Consider the following 17,205-nt stretch of genomic DNA (forward strand, 5'->3'; position numbering starts at 1 on the left):
AATAACCACTTTATTTTTTAGAAATGATTGATGATCATCAACATCACTACCATTATCATCGTCATTATAATTGTCATCATCCCCATCATCATAACTAATATAAGTTTTATCATAATTTTTGTCATCTTCATCATGAACATCATAATCATCATCCATGCCATTATTGTTCTTGATTATGACCAAGATGAAAATAATGATAATGATGATCAGATGATGATGACTTGGAAGATGACGCCAAAGATAATTATTATGATTTTTACCATGATAACATTTAAAAATTGGGAGGAATGGCCAAGGTCATTAGCATCATCATCATTGTCATTGTAACTCCCATCGTCTTTATCATCATTGTCATTATCATAACAATCGCAATTCATGTCATCGTCATCATCTTCATTATCATCATCGTTATAATTATTGACATTGTCATCAGGTGTCCATAATTTTCAATGTCATAAGAAATATAATCAATGCAAAAGATATGATGTGTGTTGGAAAATGGATGCAAAAGTAAACAAAAAAATGGGGGTAAAAATAGACGTAAATTTGGATGAAGAGTGGACACAACATAAGTAGATGCAGAACAAGACAGAAAAATTGAACAAAAGTGGATGAAAAAGTAGATGCAATAGTTCATACAAACTTGAACACAAAATAGGACTCAAACATGGATGAAAAAGTGGAAGAAAACATGGGCACAATAGTAGGCATAAAACTTAGCATGAATTGTGGTGAAACAAATGTGGATACTCCAATGAATGTAAAAAAAAAGGGACACAAACTTGAATGCAAAAAGGAGGAAAACTTGGATGAAAAAAGGGATGTAAACATGGGCCAAACATGGGTGCAATAGTGAACACAAAATTAGTTGCAAAACTAGACAAATCAAAAGTGGATGTAAAAGTAAATTCGAAATGGGATGCAAAAAACATAAACAATATTTGATGCAAACTTGGACACAAAAGAGGATGCAAATATGGATGCAATAGTGGAAGAAAATGTGGGTTGCAATGATAGGCATAAGATATGGCACAAATAATAGCACAAAAAAGGTGGATGTAATAATAGACACAAAAAAATATGCAAACTTAGATGCAAGACAAGATGCTATAAGGGATGTAAAGGTGGATGCAAACACAGGTGCAACATGAGAAACAAAATTGGATGCAAAATATGGATGAAATGGAAGTACATGCAAAAGAAGATACAAAATGAGATGCAAAACCCAACACAAAAGTGGATGCAAAAATAGATGAAATATTTTATGCAAAAGAGGATGTGAAGATAGATGCAAAATTGGAAGCAAACGTGGGTACAACAGTACGTGCAAAACATGGAACAAATTTTGTCACAACAAAAGTAGATGTAATGATAGATGCAAAAAAAGAAGCAAATGAAGATGAAAAATAGGATGCAAAAAGGAATGTAAAAGTGGGTGTAAACATGGGTGCAACAATGGATGTAAAATAGCTTTTGCAACTTATTTGAAAGAGCAATTTTGTCCCAACAATTAGACTTGTAGCATAAAGAACATGGTTAATACATATGATTCGACCAAAAACTAGTTACTACCAAAATTCAACCAAAAAAAATATTACTGCATAAAAATAGAATTAAAAACAAAAAAAATAAAAACAAAAATTTCCCAAATTAAAAATAAATAAATGATAAACTTTTTTTTACCAAAATTTAGTGATTTTTTTAGTGCTAATACTAACATCACCATTACAACAAGATATTTTTTTAGTGCTAATACTGCCATTACAACAAGATATAAGAGGGATATAATGCCAAAAGTTTAATAATAATATGTATGTAGAAGATGGTCTTCAGACTGGTGAATTCATGATAATCAATGGGACTACAGTCAAAATAATTGGATGTTATTTACTTTTTTACATTGATTGTCAAAATAATTGCATAAATCGATTTTTTTTAACCAAAATTTAACAAAAACTTTGCTAGTGCTAACATTAGAACCACCATTACAACAAGATATCTTTCTAGTGTTGACAACACCATTATAGTAAGATACCTCAAGAGAGACAGAAAATTTAAAAAGTATGATAGTAATATGTATCCAGAAGATGGTAGTGAAACTAGTAATTGTTCATTCTCATTATCATAATCATTGTCATCATCATCACCATCATCCTTGTCATCGTTATTGCCATCATTACATTATCATCATAATCACCATTCATGCCATCATCATCAGCTCCACCATCATCATCATTATGGACATTGTTTGCAATTGTTTATAATTATAGACGTTGTAAGAAATATCATCAACCCAAAAAATGTGATCAATGCTAGAAAAGGGTTGTTTAGAACCCATTGGTATACGTAAGAGAAATAACAACTCTATTTTTGAGAGATGGTCGATGATCATCATCATCACCACCATTATCATCGTCATTGTCATTTTTATCATCCCCATCATCATCATTAATGTAATTTCTATCAACATTGTTGTAATCATCATCATCATTCATGCCATTATTGTTTTTGATGATGACCTAGATGAAAATGATGATGATGACACCAAAGATAATGCTTATGATTATGACAATGACAACATCTAAAATTGGGAATATTCGCCAAGGTCATTAGCATCGTCATCATCATAATCATTGCCATCATCATCATTAATGTCATTGTACCACTATCGTCTTTATCATCATAATCACAATTCATGTCATCGCCATCATCTTCATTTTCATCATTTTCAATATTATTGACATTGTCATCAATTGTTCATAATTGTCAATGCCATAAGGAATATCATCAATGCAGAAAATATGATGAGTGTTGGAAAAGGGATGCAAAAGCGAACATAGAAATGGGGGTAACAATAGAAGTAAAATTGGATGAAAAGTGGATACAACATAAGTAGATGCACAACAACATGAAAAACCTAACACAAAAGTGGATGCAAAATTAGATGCAGTTGTCAATGCAAACTTGGATGCAAACATGAAGGCAAAAGTGGAAGCAAACATGGGTCCAATGGTAGGTGTAAAACTTGGCACAAACTGTGGTGAAACAAATGTGGATGCAACAACGGACACAAAAGTAGATGCAAAAATGGATGAAACAAAAGTGGATACAATAGGGGATGCAAAAACATACACAATATCTGATGCAAACTTGAACACAAAAGAGGATGCAAATGTGGATGCAAACATGGAAGCAAATGTGGTTGCAATGGTAGGTGCAAGATATGGTGCAACAAAAGTGGATGTAACAATAGACAAAAAATATGCAAAATAAGATGCAAAAATGGATGTAAAAGTGGAAGCAAACATTGATGCAACAGGCAAAACAAAATTGGATGAAAAAAATGGATACAATGGAAGTAGATGCAAAAGTAGATACAAAATGAGATGCAAAACCCAATGCATAAACCTGACACAAAAGTGGATGCAAAAATAGATGCAATATTTGATGCAAAAGAGGATGTGAACATGGATGCAAAATTGGAAGCAAACGTGGATACAATAGTGAGTGCAAAACATGGTGCAAATTATGGCATAACAAAAGTGGATGTAATGATAGATGAAAAAAAGAATCAAAGTATGATGCAAATGAAGATGTAAAAAGGGATGCAAAAAGTGAAATTTAAAATGGGTGTAACAGTGGATGCAATAGAAGTCGATGCAAAAGTAGATGCAAAACGAGACACAAAACCCGATGCAAATCCTGGTCCAAAATTGGATACAAAAAGGGATGCAAAAATAGATGTAGTAGTTGATGAAAACCTAGATGCAAATGAGGATGCAAACGTGGATGCAAAATTATAATCAAAAGTGGGTGCAAAAGGAGGTGCCAAACTAAGCGCCAATTGTGGCACAAAAATATTAGATGCAATAGTGGGTACAATAATAGATGCAAAAGAGGATGTAAATATGGATGCCAAACAAGATGGAAAAGTGGATGCAACAAAAGTAGATGCAAAATTATATGCAAAACTAGACACAAAATTCGATGTAAAACGTGGCGCAAAAGTGATGCACAAATGGATGCAAAAAATGATTTAAAAAAGGATGCAAAAGTCGATGCAAAAGTTGATGCAAGTGTAGGTGCAAAAAGTGGATGCAAATGAGGATGCAAAAGTATGTCAAACAAAAATAGATGCCAAAATTGATGCAAAACCTGGAACAAAACCTGGTGCAAAGGATGACACAAAACTTGGCATGAAATTTGGTGCAAAACGTGGTGCAAAACCTATTGCAATACCTGGTGCTAAACTTGGTGTAAGATTTGGTGCAAAACTTGATGCAAATTTTGTGTCAAGTTTTGCACCATATTTGATAAATGGATGCAAATAGCACCAAAAATGGGCTCTAGATGCAAAAAAAGAAGTAAAAAGGGACGCTAATCGCTAGTTTTGTTGTAGTACCACTTTCTTGGTGTAGACAGTATTGTCAGAATGACACCTAGAAAAGCCAGATTCTAAAAGAAAGCTATCCATTTTGGCATACCAAGCCCGAGGAGCTTGCTTGAGGCCATAAAGGGATTTCTTAAGTCGAAAAACAAGGCTGGAGTCTGTTTGTATGAAGCCAATGGGTTGTTCCATATAGATTTCTTCCTGCAAGTCCCCATGCAAGAAGGCAGATTTAACATCCATCTGATGGACTTCCCATTTTAAAGAGGCAGCAAGGGAAAGAACAAGGCAGATAGAGTTCATTTTGGCAACAGGGGAGAAGGTTTCAGTGTAGTCAATGCCTTCAACCTGTGAAAAGCCCTTAGCAACGAGACGAGCTTTATGTTTATCAACTTTCCCATCTGGTCCATACTTGGTTCTGTAAACCCATTTACATCTAACAAGTTTGCGTCCCTTGGTAGAGGAACAAGATCCCATGTATCATTTGTCATCAATGAATGATATTCTTCATTCATAGCTGCTTCCCAATGTGGATGGCCTGAAGCTTCTGCAAAAGTGTCAGGATCATGATTTACTGGAGCTTGAGCCAGTAAAGAAGAGGCTCTTTCAAACTGAGAACGTGTACGTCGCTAATCTGTAGGATCACCGGCAAGATCACCTGCTGCATCCCGAGTAGCACGGACCCATCTTGGAAGTTGAGGATCCTGAGAAGGTGGGGGAGGATTATCATCCTCGCTTTCATCATCTGAAGAAGAAATGTTTTCAAAAGTAGAAGAGATAGGAAGAGGTGGCACATCCGTCGGACTAGGCTCGCAGGCCGATTTATTTTCATCAAATTTTACATCTCTTCTAATGATAACATTTTTGGACTTAAATGGAATAAGTCTATAACCTTTTACATCTTCAGAATATCCAACAAAAGTACATTTCTCACTCTTAGGTTCTAAAGCTTTATGCTTTTCATCTGGTATATGGGCCCATGCTTCACTTCCAAACACACGAAAGTGACTTACATCTGGTTTAATGGAACTCCAAGCTTCTTCTGGAGTGATATTCTCTAGAACCTTAGTAGGAGTGCGATTGATTATATAATTTGCACAATTAATTGCTTCGGCCCAAAAACTAAGACTGAGTCCTTTAGATTGCAGCATACAATTAGCCATTTCCTTTAAGGTGCGATTTTTCCTTTCAGCTACACCATTTTGTTGTGGAGTGTATGGAACAGTATGTTGCATTTGAATTCCATTTTCGGTGCAAAAGTTGATGAATGTGTTTTTAACATATTCTCCACCATTATCAGTTCTTAGCTTAAGAATTTGATGTCCAGATTGTTTTTCAACAAAGGCTTTGAAGGCCAAAAATGTGTTAAATACTTCGCTCTTGAGTTTTAAGAAGTATACCCAAGTGCGTCTGGAGAAATCATCAATGAAAGTTAAGAAGTACTTGCAGCCAGAGAATGAAGCAACAGGAAGAGGACCACATAAATCATTGTGCACAAGCTGTAAAGGGGCTGAGGCGTGCCAAGAGGCACGTTTGTCAAAACTGTCCCGATGATGTTTTCCGAGTACACATCCGGAACAAACACCATCTCTGCAAGATACCATAGGAAGACCTGTCACCATATTTTCTTTACATAGATGCTGAAGGGAGCGATAGTTTAAGTGACCAAATCGCTCATGCCAAAGTTTGCTCACTTCATCATTATGAGCAACAAATACTGAGGGAAGATTTGATGACCCAAAGTTGTGAAACTTATACAACCTTGTGGAATCATCAGCAAGACCAGTAGCTAGAATCTGTTTAGGATCTTTTATATCCTTGATTACAACATCATGAGGTGAAAATTCAACAATTTTACCTTCACCTGAATGAGTTATCTGATAGACAGATAGAAGGTTGCAGGATAAGGTTGGAACACATAATACATCATTAAACTGACCATTGTCTAGATGAACAGTTCCAGTCCCTACAACATTAAGAGATCTATCATCACCAACATATATATTTTTGGTGTTACAATCATTTAAAGAAGAAAACATGGCTTGGTTTTTGGCCATGTGATAAGAGGCTCCAGAATCAATGAGCCACTCATGAGAATGAGAAGAAGAAGAAGATACATTTAATGCATAACCAGACTGAGATGATTGACAACGACATGCAGAAAGTGCCATTCTAGAAGTTGAAGTTGAAGTAGGCTCCACATGGATGTTATGTTTCTTCATTGCGGCTTCCAAGGCTTCCATCTTCTTAAAGCATTTAGATTCTAAGTGGCCATCTCGATTACAAAAGTTACAATGTCTATCAGTCTTCTTCCATTTGTTTTTATTGGTCTTATCATTTTGCTGAAATGATCTTTCATTTTGAGGCTGAGTTGGTTTAGGACCATTCTTTTGAGGAAATGACTTCTTAGGATTCTTTGAATTTGATTGCTGCTGGGCGGCTAACGCTTTCGTGGAAGAGTTTCCAAGATTAAGAAGACCAAGGTGTAAGAGTTTTTCTTGTTCTCTTATTAAGGAATCACAAAAGGAGTCAAAGGAAGGGGCCTTGTAGTCTTTTCCTTGACAAATGAAAGCTTCCCTTGTAGAATGGAAAGTGGAAACAAATATAGAGTAGGCTGGTCCTAACTTAGTAAGGATGGAATAAATAAGGTTACCATCTTCTTTCTTAACTTTAACACCTTCCAAGAGATATCTAAGGGTCTTGAATTTGGAAAAGAAATCTTCAATGCAAGAAAAATTATTAGGATCCAAAGTAAGCAACTCATTTTCAAGTTGATGGGCTCTAATTTCATTTTTAATCCCAAAAACTTTAGCGAGTTTTTCTAATGCTTCATGAGGAGTCTCAAGTTCTGCAATGTGGAATCTAAGACCAGGAGAAATAGACAACCCTATCAAACCACGTGCTTGATCTTGTCTATTTTCCCATTTTGCAGCCTTGTCTTCATCTTTTGGTTTCTTCTCTTGGTCTGTGGCTATTCTGAAGAGACCTTTACTTCTAAGTAAATCTTCCATGTAGGCTACCCATTGGAAGTAGTTAGTGCTGTCAAGAATGAATTGGCATGGAATTTCCATTTTTTTTTTAAAAACTGAAGCTGAAGATGCTGAAAGTAAGTGTTCCAATGGATAGATCTCGAAAAAATAGGCGGTTTAAAAAAAAACGGCTCTGAAAAAGGCTTCCGGATGAAGAAGTTATGGCTTTTTGAAAAAAAATTGTTGACGTTGCCGGCAAAGTGCGCGAATGTGCGGGAATGAAAAAATACGCCCCCACAAAATGGAGACTTGAACCCAAGACCTCTACTCTCTTAAAATAGCTTTGAACCAATTGATCTATACAAAAAATTTGAGAGAGAGAGAGAGAGAGAGAGGGGGGGGGCCTTGGTTTGCGTGCTTGCCTTGAGAAAGCTCTTTTTCCCTACAAAACACAAAACACAAAACCCAACACGAATATGCAAAGAAAAACGAACCTTGCGGCTCGAAGTTAGCTTTAGCCAAAAAACTAGAAATTTAAAAAAAAAAAAAAAAAAAAATCTCAAAGTGAGCTTTAGCCGAAAAACTAAATATTTTTCTCAATGTTTCTAATTTTCCGAGATCACACTAAGGTGCAGGGAAAAGAGCATACGCATGAGAAAAATCCTTCCTTTCTGTTTCTGATTTGCCCAGATCGCACAAAGTCGCAGGGCAAAGAGCATGCGCAGAAATGAAAGGTATAGATCCGGTTAAAAAAAAGGCTAAATAAACCGAAACCGAAATAAGCAGAGAAAAAATAACAGTAAACTGCAAAAAAACACTGTATACCTCCCGATCTGAAAAATGACGCAGCTAGGGCTACCGGAAACCTTTTCACGTGAAACGAAAGGGGTTCCTCACTGGAACAGATGCTCCGAACGCAACAGAGCAGTCCTCTTGGCCCGAAAGCAGTCAGAAACAACAGATCTAGGAAACGACAGCCGCATGCAGTTCTACCGGCTTCAGATTTGGATCACCAACGGACGCGGCCCTCAAATAGCTCTGATACCATGTAGGAATTTACAGGGTAAGTTCCTCAGAAAGAATACCAAAAGGACACCGCTCACAACCAGATCACATATCAATACACCAGTATTTTTGACGTGGTTAAAACCCTCAAAGAGGGAAACAGTCCACGGCCTATCCCAACGTGGGTACTACAGGCAATTTATTAATCAAAGAATGAAAATTTACATAAGCTTCTCTCATGCACGGATTACCCGAACAATGACCCTCCATGCGCTTTAAATAGAACTCTTGGACCAATCGGGTGTCAAGCCACGGATCAAGTGTCGGTAATACCGAGAAGAGAATGAACCGTCGGATCACTACATATCGTGACCGTCGGATTGTAAGTTACAAAATGTACAACGGTAAAGAAACACACTTTACCTAACTCTATACCTAACTCTATACTAGACCAAGTTGAACTTAACTATTTCCTATGTGTCGGAATATCCTAACACCTTGTGTAATATAACACATCGGTGTGTCCTATGTAATACAACACACTGATATATTATAACATTGTTGGCTCTATCTAGTTTGTTCATCCTTACTCCCGGTGTAATATAACACATCGACGTGGCTCTTCCAAATAGTACCATTAAATCATTTGGTGCATTTAGCGTTACAAATTGCACCATAATAATTTAAATATATTTAAAAAATAATAATTTTCCCTGACTATGTCGAACAATTAAACTCCCAATGTGTTTAATGTGATAAATGCACTGGTTCATTTATTCAGATAAACGCACCAGTTACTGGAGCTCTTTTTGACTGGAAATTATTTGATTTATTTATAAAATATATTTAATGGATTCAGTATTGAATGATACAAATTGTATATTGATAAAAAAATGTCTGAGAAGGTATCAAGTAACAAAAATGTTTATCGACACAATGATAGCACATTGAAAAAAGTAGAGAAGACAAGTTCTTTGTAAATTCTTTACAAAATTAATATGTTTGAACTATATGTAAATTTAACTAATATGTATTGGTTAGTGTGTGTCATGCAGAGCCACAAAATGAAGAAGGTCAATAAGATTATTTCTAATCTAAGTGCAGAAGAGCATAAAATCTAATAGAAAAATTGCAGAAGGATAAATCAAGTGAATAAAAAAATACTATTCAATATGAGTTTTTTTTTTAATTTTCATTAATGATATACTTAATGATATTAGATAACATGTTTTAAACAATCTATTAATTCATATATGTTTAATGTTCTATAGGGAGAAACAACAAAGGAAAAAATCAATGTCGTTCTAAGAAAAGAAAAATTATAGAACATGTAAATGACGATGAATTGGTCCTTAGCTCATCTAGAGTGGTGTTGGAAGTTAAGGAAATGGGAAAATTTTTTACAAAACTATGAGGGATCTAGTGGAACAAACGTAAACACATACTTTCCACTTACAACAAAAAAATAAATTCAATGATTCTAAGAACTAAATTATGTCTAAACTACAAGAAGTGTTTCCAGAGCAATGGTCAATGAATATGTCAGACTTGCAATAGCAAAAACACACAACAACAAAAAAGAATGATTCAAAAAGTAATATTCCTAATTAAAATGATTTTCTAGAATTATATGTATGTATTACTACAATCCATTCATTTATTTATATCAATTTTGTTATATTTAGTTTCACTATATCAATATAAAAATAGTTTATTACTTTTTTCAGAAAGATTATGAAAATCCCAAATGATAAACAAGCTCATATGCGAAACATGTGAGTAGGAATGTCCAAAAAAGTGTACAAGGAGATCGTCAAGGAAATGGACATAATTGCATCACAATAGGAGCCATCTCAACAACAAAGCGTTTCAAATGTATGTAATCATGATTGACTTTGTACATATAAAAAAAAATCATTTAACATTAAATATTAATTTTCAAGTATTTTCTTTATAAAAAAAAATGGAACTCATTCAGCACATAAAACAAGACAAAATGGAAGAAAATGGTTGATTTCAAAGTTTATGAGTAATTCTTAATATTTCCTTATAACAAATCAAGGTTTCATTTTTGTATATTTTAAGTTGTTTTGCAACAATCATCCTTGAATGTCTTCAAATAGGTGTTAACATACAAAGAAGAGCCATCAAAAGAATTGATTGAGACTGGGTTAAATATGGGTTGTGAATATATGTTGGCATATCCAAAGTTAATTGTGGAATTTGTAAGTATCTATGTTGTTTTACTTCTATGAGTTTATAATTAATAGAACAAAAAAAATACTTTATATTAAATCTATGATTTATAATGAGGTTAAATATAGGTTGTGAATATATTTTGGCATATCAAAATTTAATTGTCGAATTTGTAAGTATCTATGTTGTTTTACTTCTATGAATTTATAACTAATAGAACAAAAAAATCATTTATATTAAATCTATGATTTATAATGGGGTTTAAAACATGCAAGAAACTATGTATGGAACTATGCTAGCAGAAGACTTGTTGCAACAAGGCATGAGACATGGTTTTGAAACCATGCGCACAATTTATGAGTCACTTCTTGCTATGGTACATTTTATTTGATTTACATTGATGTATATTATTTATTTCAATTTTCATTATTCTCACCTATGCATATACACTCATTACACTTTATTTTTATATTTACAAATAGAACAAGATCAAGAAGACAAAAACAATCGATGAAATCAACAAAAATATCCTCCAAATAATCCAAGTCATAGAAGTAGCTTGAGCACTTACAGCAGCTATAGTGAAGAATGATCATCTATTTGGATATCAATGCAACCCATTGTATTTTTTGAAATAATTCATCAAATCCCTCAAAACCCTCCTACATTTCCCTAATTCCTATAGTCCCAATAGTCCCTAATCCCTCACTACTTTTCCCTCCCCTTCCTTATTTCACTATTTTTCCTTGGTGGCAGAGGTTGCACAATCATTAAGACAGTCCAACATAGTTTGACACATCAATGCCACAGGTCCAGGATAAATAAGCAAAAGAGGCAAAGGGAGCTCGATCATCTTCAAATATTGGCCGAAGCCTCTTTAGCCCAGCATAACACTTAATGAAGAAGCTCCAGCCCAAATTTCAAGAAATTTGGGGCATTTTTGGTATTTTTGCAAATTTTTGTACAAAAAACAGGGTTTTTCTCCCTGTGCGCCGCGCCACGTGGCGCGCGCTTATGATAGGAGGCTCCAAATGCAAAAAAAATTATATTTTTGGATTTTTCATGAAAAATCATGACTGTTGGTGCATGGCCAAGAAGTTTGGGCAAGTTTTGAGTCCCCAGGAGGTCAAAAACACCCTAAAAATGACCTCTCTACCCCTAATTACACACACAGGAAACAGTCTTGGGAGATTGAGGTTTTGGAGAGGCAAATTGGCACCAAATTTAGAAATTCCACTTGGGTTGGAAAGTAGACAGGTAGGGCTTTCCAACAAGCACACTTGGGCTCAATTTGGACTTCAGGAAGTGCCTCAAACTCAGTCTCAAAGTGGCGCGACGCACAGAGAAATTGGCGCGGCGCATAGAGGTTTTTTGCCAAATTTTTCACCTTCCAGCTCAGAAATTCAGCCAGTTTGACTAGTTTTGCTTTGTGATGTAATTTTTGATCTATATTGATGTAATTGGATAAACATGATGTACTTTGGGCACTTATTTACTTGTTCTAGAGGATTCATTCACTAAAAAGTGAAAATTTAATGAATGAATCAGTTTCCTACCTTATAGAGGCAAGTTGTTTTGATTGCCTAGATTTTAGTGCTTTGTTTAGAATTGGTTGAAACAGCTCCTAGAATGATGAGCTCGACCCCTAGAGGCAAGGGAATGGGTTGGGCTAGTCTATATCATGTAATTCCTAAGTCATTTTCAGGGTTGGACACTTGGGATTGCTTTGGCATATCATTGTACATTCTATCTCTGCATTTTTGGCCAAGGAAAGACCAGGGTTTTGCAGCACTGTTTGGAATCCATGTGGCTTTATGTTTTGATGGTGTTCTTCTCTAAGTAATTGTAAGTTCAGTAGTGTTATGTGTATCATTTTCCTATCTCTTCTTCTGAATTTGAACAAATGAGTGATTAAGGTGGAATCCATTAACTGTTATACTATGCCTTTGAATTTGTTTAAATTTCCATGTTTTCATCTGTTTAAGGATAATTCTTGAGACTCTCTTGCTCTCCTTAGCTCCTCACCAATCCGATCTATCCATTCACTCAATTTAAAGCATTAAAACAATTGCCTTCCTTGCCCCAATCATAACTCTACAAAAAATGTGCCTCATCCCCGAGCCCAATTTGCCTTTCCCCGTTTCCAACACAAAACCCCCAAAAACTCAAAACAAATCCTTGTACTTAATACCTAGCCTAAGATTAGCTTTTATTACCGTCATCTCAAGCCCCATCGATTATCTTTCACTGAGATTGACCCGGAGAAAGCCCTCTCCTGTCCTCGTAGGGCTAGCTACGAGGTTGAGTGTGGTTTGATGTGGACCTAGAACCTTGTCTTTTTAGCCTGAGGCAAATCTAGGCTCTAACATAGTGGCGACCGTACTGGGGAAGAAATTTTATTTTCATTGTTTGGCTTTGTAGACTACAGATGGAGCCTGAATATTAGCCAGGTAGCCTTTGAAACGCTTTTGCTTTGCATTAGCGCAAGTAGATAAAAGCTGCTTCAGTCAATCTCCGGTCTAGTCTTATAAGCTGAATATCTGATCTAAACGATCACCCCAGTACATGTATCAAGTTCAGATCTGATGGTTGATGGTGGACAACGATCAGACATAAGAAGGCTGAAATCATTCACCTGGTGACTCCTGTAGAGACTCCACTGGAGGACTAACTCTTGCTCTGAGAAAATGGAAGGTTCTTACATAAAGTTCAGGTATTCAAGTTGGAATTGCATCCAAGACATTTTGTTCTTTGTTCTAAATTATTTCTTCTCTTTTCCCGAGAATGTAAAGAAGGCTTTGCAAAGTATACTATGCTTGAGAAAATATCCCAGGCCTGCAATTGATTCTTTCCCTTTGAAGATTGTGAATACCAAAGATTTGCATGCCTTTGAGCTTGATCAAGGCCCTTCTTCTGAATCTTGTGATGACCGTCTTCAAATTGATGAGCCCCAAGAGACCAAGACTGATTCTACACCTTCTGTATATACTCCTATACCTTGTAAAATTCCAGATCGGCATAAACCTCTTGTTTTACCTTCTGTTCTCCAAGCTTTCCCCAAAAACTATGATCTATACTTGCCGAGGTTTGACGATGAATGTAAGAATGTAAACGCTAAGCAACATGTGAAAAATGTTGATAATTTTCTAGATCTTTTTGAAGTTGATGAAGAAGATGTCAGTATAAGGCTTTTTTCTCTTTCTTTGCAAGGCAAACTCAAGATTTGGTTCAAAACCGTGCCTGATGCGAGCATCTCAGATTTCCAGCAGTTCGTCAAAGTTTTTCTCGACAAGTGGATGATCGAACAGAACATTTTCCTTATTATCGAAGAGTATAACCAGTTGAAAAGATTTCCAAGGAAGACATTACAACAGTTTTCTGCCAGATTTAACCAAGTTTATTGTTCAATGCCAGTTGAGATAAGGCCTTCTCCTAAATCCGCTCTCTTGCACTACCCAGGTGCCTTTGATCCGGAAATGGAGTTTCAGCTGAGAGAAAGGAATGTCGCAACACTTGAAGAGATACAGAATAGTGCAGTAAATGTAGAGGCTCATCTGTTGATCTGAAGGGCAAGGTTGAAAGAAGAAAAGACGAAAAACATACATCCGGAGAAATCGACATCTCTAGAAGTAAAGTTTGACATTTTGGTAAGTGCAATAGAAGAGATGATGCAAAAGATCACTACAAGGAATGATTATGATGTTCAAGCCCATAGCTCGCTGATTGAAGAAGAACAAGTTGCTGATCCAAAACACCTTCTTTCTTATCCCAATTGTTATAGATCTCATAATGATTGTCTTATAGATCATCTTGGAGAAGAGAGATCTGTTGATATGACATGTATGCTTGATGATGTCTTTTATACTGATGATTTGCCTCAGTTTGATCAGTATGATGATGATTATGTCCTCCAAACAGAAGCTAATCTTGCAGACAAATCAGCAGCTAGTTTGTGGGAAGAGGAAGTTCGTTTTCAGCAGCTTGAGTACAGTGATCAACTGATGCATATCAGCTATGACAATGACGAGGAAAGTGCAGCAAATTTTGAAGTAAGTGAAGGATATTTGCCTTTTTGTTTTGATTCATGTCAGTTCATCAGAGACAACTTCCATGCAATTAGAAATCAGCTGTCAACAAGTCTTGATTTGGACCATCTTGAGGGCAATGAAAACCTTGTTCAAGACTTTTCATATCCAGATTTGCAGCCCCCAAATGCCTTTGATTGTCAAGTTGCAAATAAAGACTTGGAAGCTGGAACATATGCTCAGATGATGCAAGATGATTCCATACCATTTTGTTTCGAATCATTTCAGTTTTTGAAGGGAAAATTGCATAGTACATCTTCAGTAAAGAATGAGCAGCATGTAGGCAATCATGTAATCACATTGGAACTAATAGAAAATGGGTTGCAGCAGTCTTTTCAAGTTTTTCATGATCCAATAGCTGATGTTTTGGATGAGGTTTGCAGTCAAAGTCTTTCTCCATTGACTATATGTGAGCTTGAAACGTGTATTGATACAAACTTGATCCAGCAGCCGGTTTCTTTGTCATTTTCAGCAGGAGTCTCGTCACAAAGCTCAGATCAAAGTTTGCATTCATGGTATGAAGAGAAGAGAAGTAATCCATTAGATGAGCTAAGTCCCAGTGTCCATGAATTTCAAGATCCTTATGCATTGTTTTTGGAGGCGGATAGAGAATCCATAGCATTCAACGGATCTGTTTCCAAGTTGTCATGGGAGTTTCCTTTCAGTAGTTCTCTCTTATTGTTCATAAGCGAGCACTTGCGGAGAATTCAAACAGCAGACGGAATACTTACTTGGTTGCATTGGTTGTTTCATTTCACTTGATCAGCTGGTGAAAAGAACTGTTAGAGTAGGTTTTAAATGAATAAGCTCAACCTTGAGCATCTTTTCCAGTTTTTTGGTTGTGTTTAAGTATCGAGTCAGTTTTCAGTTGAGTGAGAGTCAGTTTGTGTCGTCAAGTCATCGATTTTTAGTCATGCATTTTAGCTTGAGTTTTGACTCCATTGCCCAATGGACGAAGGCATTGGTCTTCTCTCCCAAAGATCTGTCGTTCTTGGCACCTCCAAGGAGCTACCATCCCCATTGGAGCCAATGTTAGTGTCAGTCTTTCCAGCCTTCCTCCAGTGATCAAACATGCTCTTACAAAGTGATTTTAAGGTGTGAAGGTCAAATTTTATCATTTCAGTGAGTCTTCAAGTAAAATTTGGTCACTAGCTATTAGGTCTAGGGTTTGCTTTTACTCCTATCAAAGTTGTCCAAATGTCAGTCCTTGTCACCGTTCAGCTGAGTGTACCGTCATTCATAGGGTTTTCATCATCATGTTAAGTTCCACTGGGTCATTTTACGCCTTGCTCATGCTTCAGTTGCGCCTAGGTAAGGTTCATTTCCCTCTCCCAGGGTTTTGAAGGCAATTTCTCTTGGATGGTCATATCATCAGCAAAACTTGTATCATGATGTTCATACACCTTCCCCTATCCTTAATGTACCTTATTAAACACTTCCCATCACTGAGATCCCCCAAATTCCTCATTTTCGCTCAAACCCTAGTTTCTTGCTACAAACCTTATTTTCTAGGCTAGGCCTGTGTTTTTCCCTTTTGGACCCCTTCCCCTCACTCAATTTCTGAGATTACACTTTCCCCTACTTCCTAACATCCCTCCCTACTTCCCAAATTTCCTCAAGAATTTAGAAGCTCCCTATTCCCTTCATTTCGCTTCATTTCAACAAATCTCTTGTTCCACACATCGGGGTAAGTTTTACTCAAATGATGTTTCTGAGCAAGGAAAGATGAATTTAGAAAAAATGAGAGAGGTTTTTGTCCACAAGAATCCAAGGAAGAAAAACTGCCTTTACTTTTTACACAGGTTTCATGGTTTTAGAGAAATGTCAAAAATACAATTGCCTCGGGAGAATTGATGCACCTCTGAAGTGACCTTGGGAAAATCAAGTTTTCTCCTATCTTGGTTGGCCAAATGACTTCCTTGATGAATCAAATGATAACTAGACACAAAGAGATTTCCAATGAGCTATCATGAGCTCAATTTGGAGTTGAGGAACACCTTCAAAAGTTGACTGTAACAGCACTCTGCCTTGAGGCAGCCTCATTTGGCACATTTTGACCAGTCTTGTAAGATTTGATTTTTTACATGGCAAATGAACTCCAAATTAGAAAATTCTAGTTGGGTTGGAAATTAGACTCAAATACCTTTCCAACGAGCTATACTGCGCCCAATTTGGACACCGGGAAGGCTTCCAAAAGTCTCCTGAAAAAAGTGTTATGCACAGGCTCTATGCGCCGCGCCAGTTGCCCAAAGCACCGCACCACCAAAAACTTCAAAAACTTGCTCCAAGTCACCCTAATCTCGTGGATCATCACTTGTACAAGTAAGTTGGGCTTCCATCATTGCTTTTCATCCAAGTTTGGTGCCATGTCATGGTGGTTTATGGCTGCTAATGGTTGCAACAAAAACTCTCAAACCCTACCTCTAAAAGTCCTCAAGCCAATTGTTGTTAGGGTTGCAAATCCATTGTTTTGGTACCAAGGTTCCCCCTCCATTCCATTTTTCCCTTCTTTCCATCATTCCCTTCTCCCTTATTCCATTTTTCCTTAATCTCATTCTTCCCT

This window comes from Pinus tabuliformis, chromosome Q (genome assembly GCF_031772625.1).
Source record: "Pinus tabuliformis cultivar Carrire ecotype Pingquan chromosome Q, CPIR1, whole genome shotgun sequence".
In the NCBI taxonomy this organism is placed as follows: domain Eukaryota; kingdom Viridiplantae; phylum Streptophyta; class Pinopsida; order Pinales; family Pinaceae; genus Pinus; species Pinus tabuliformis.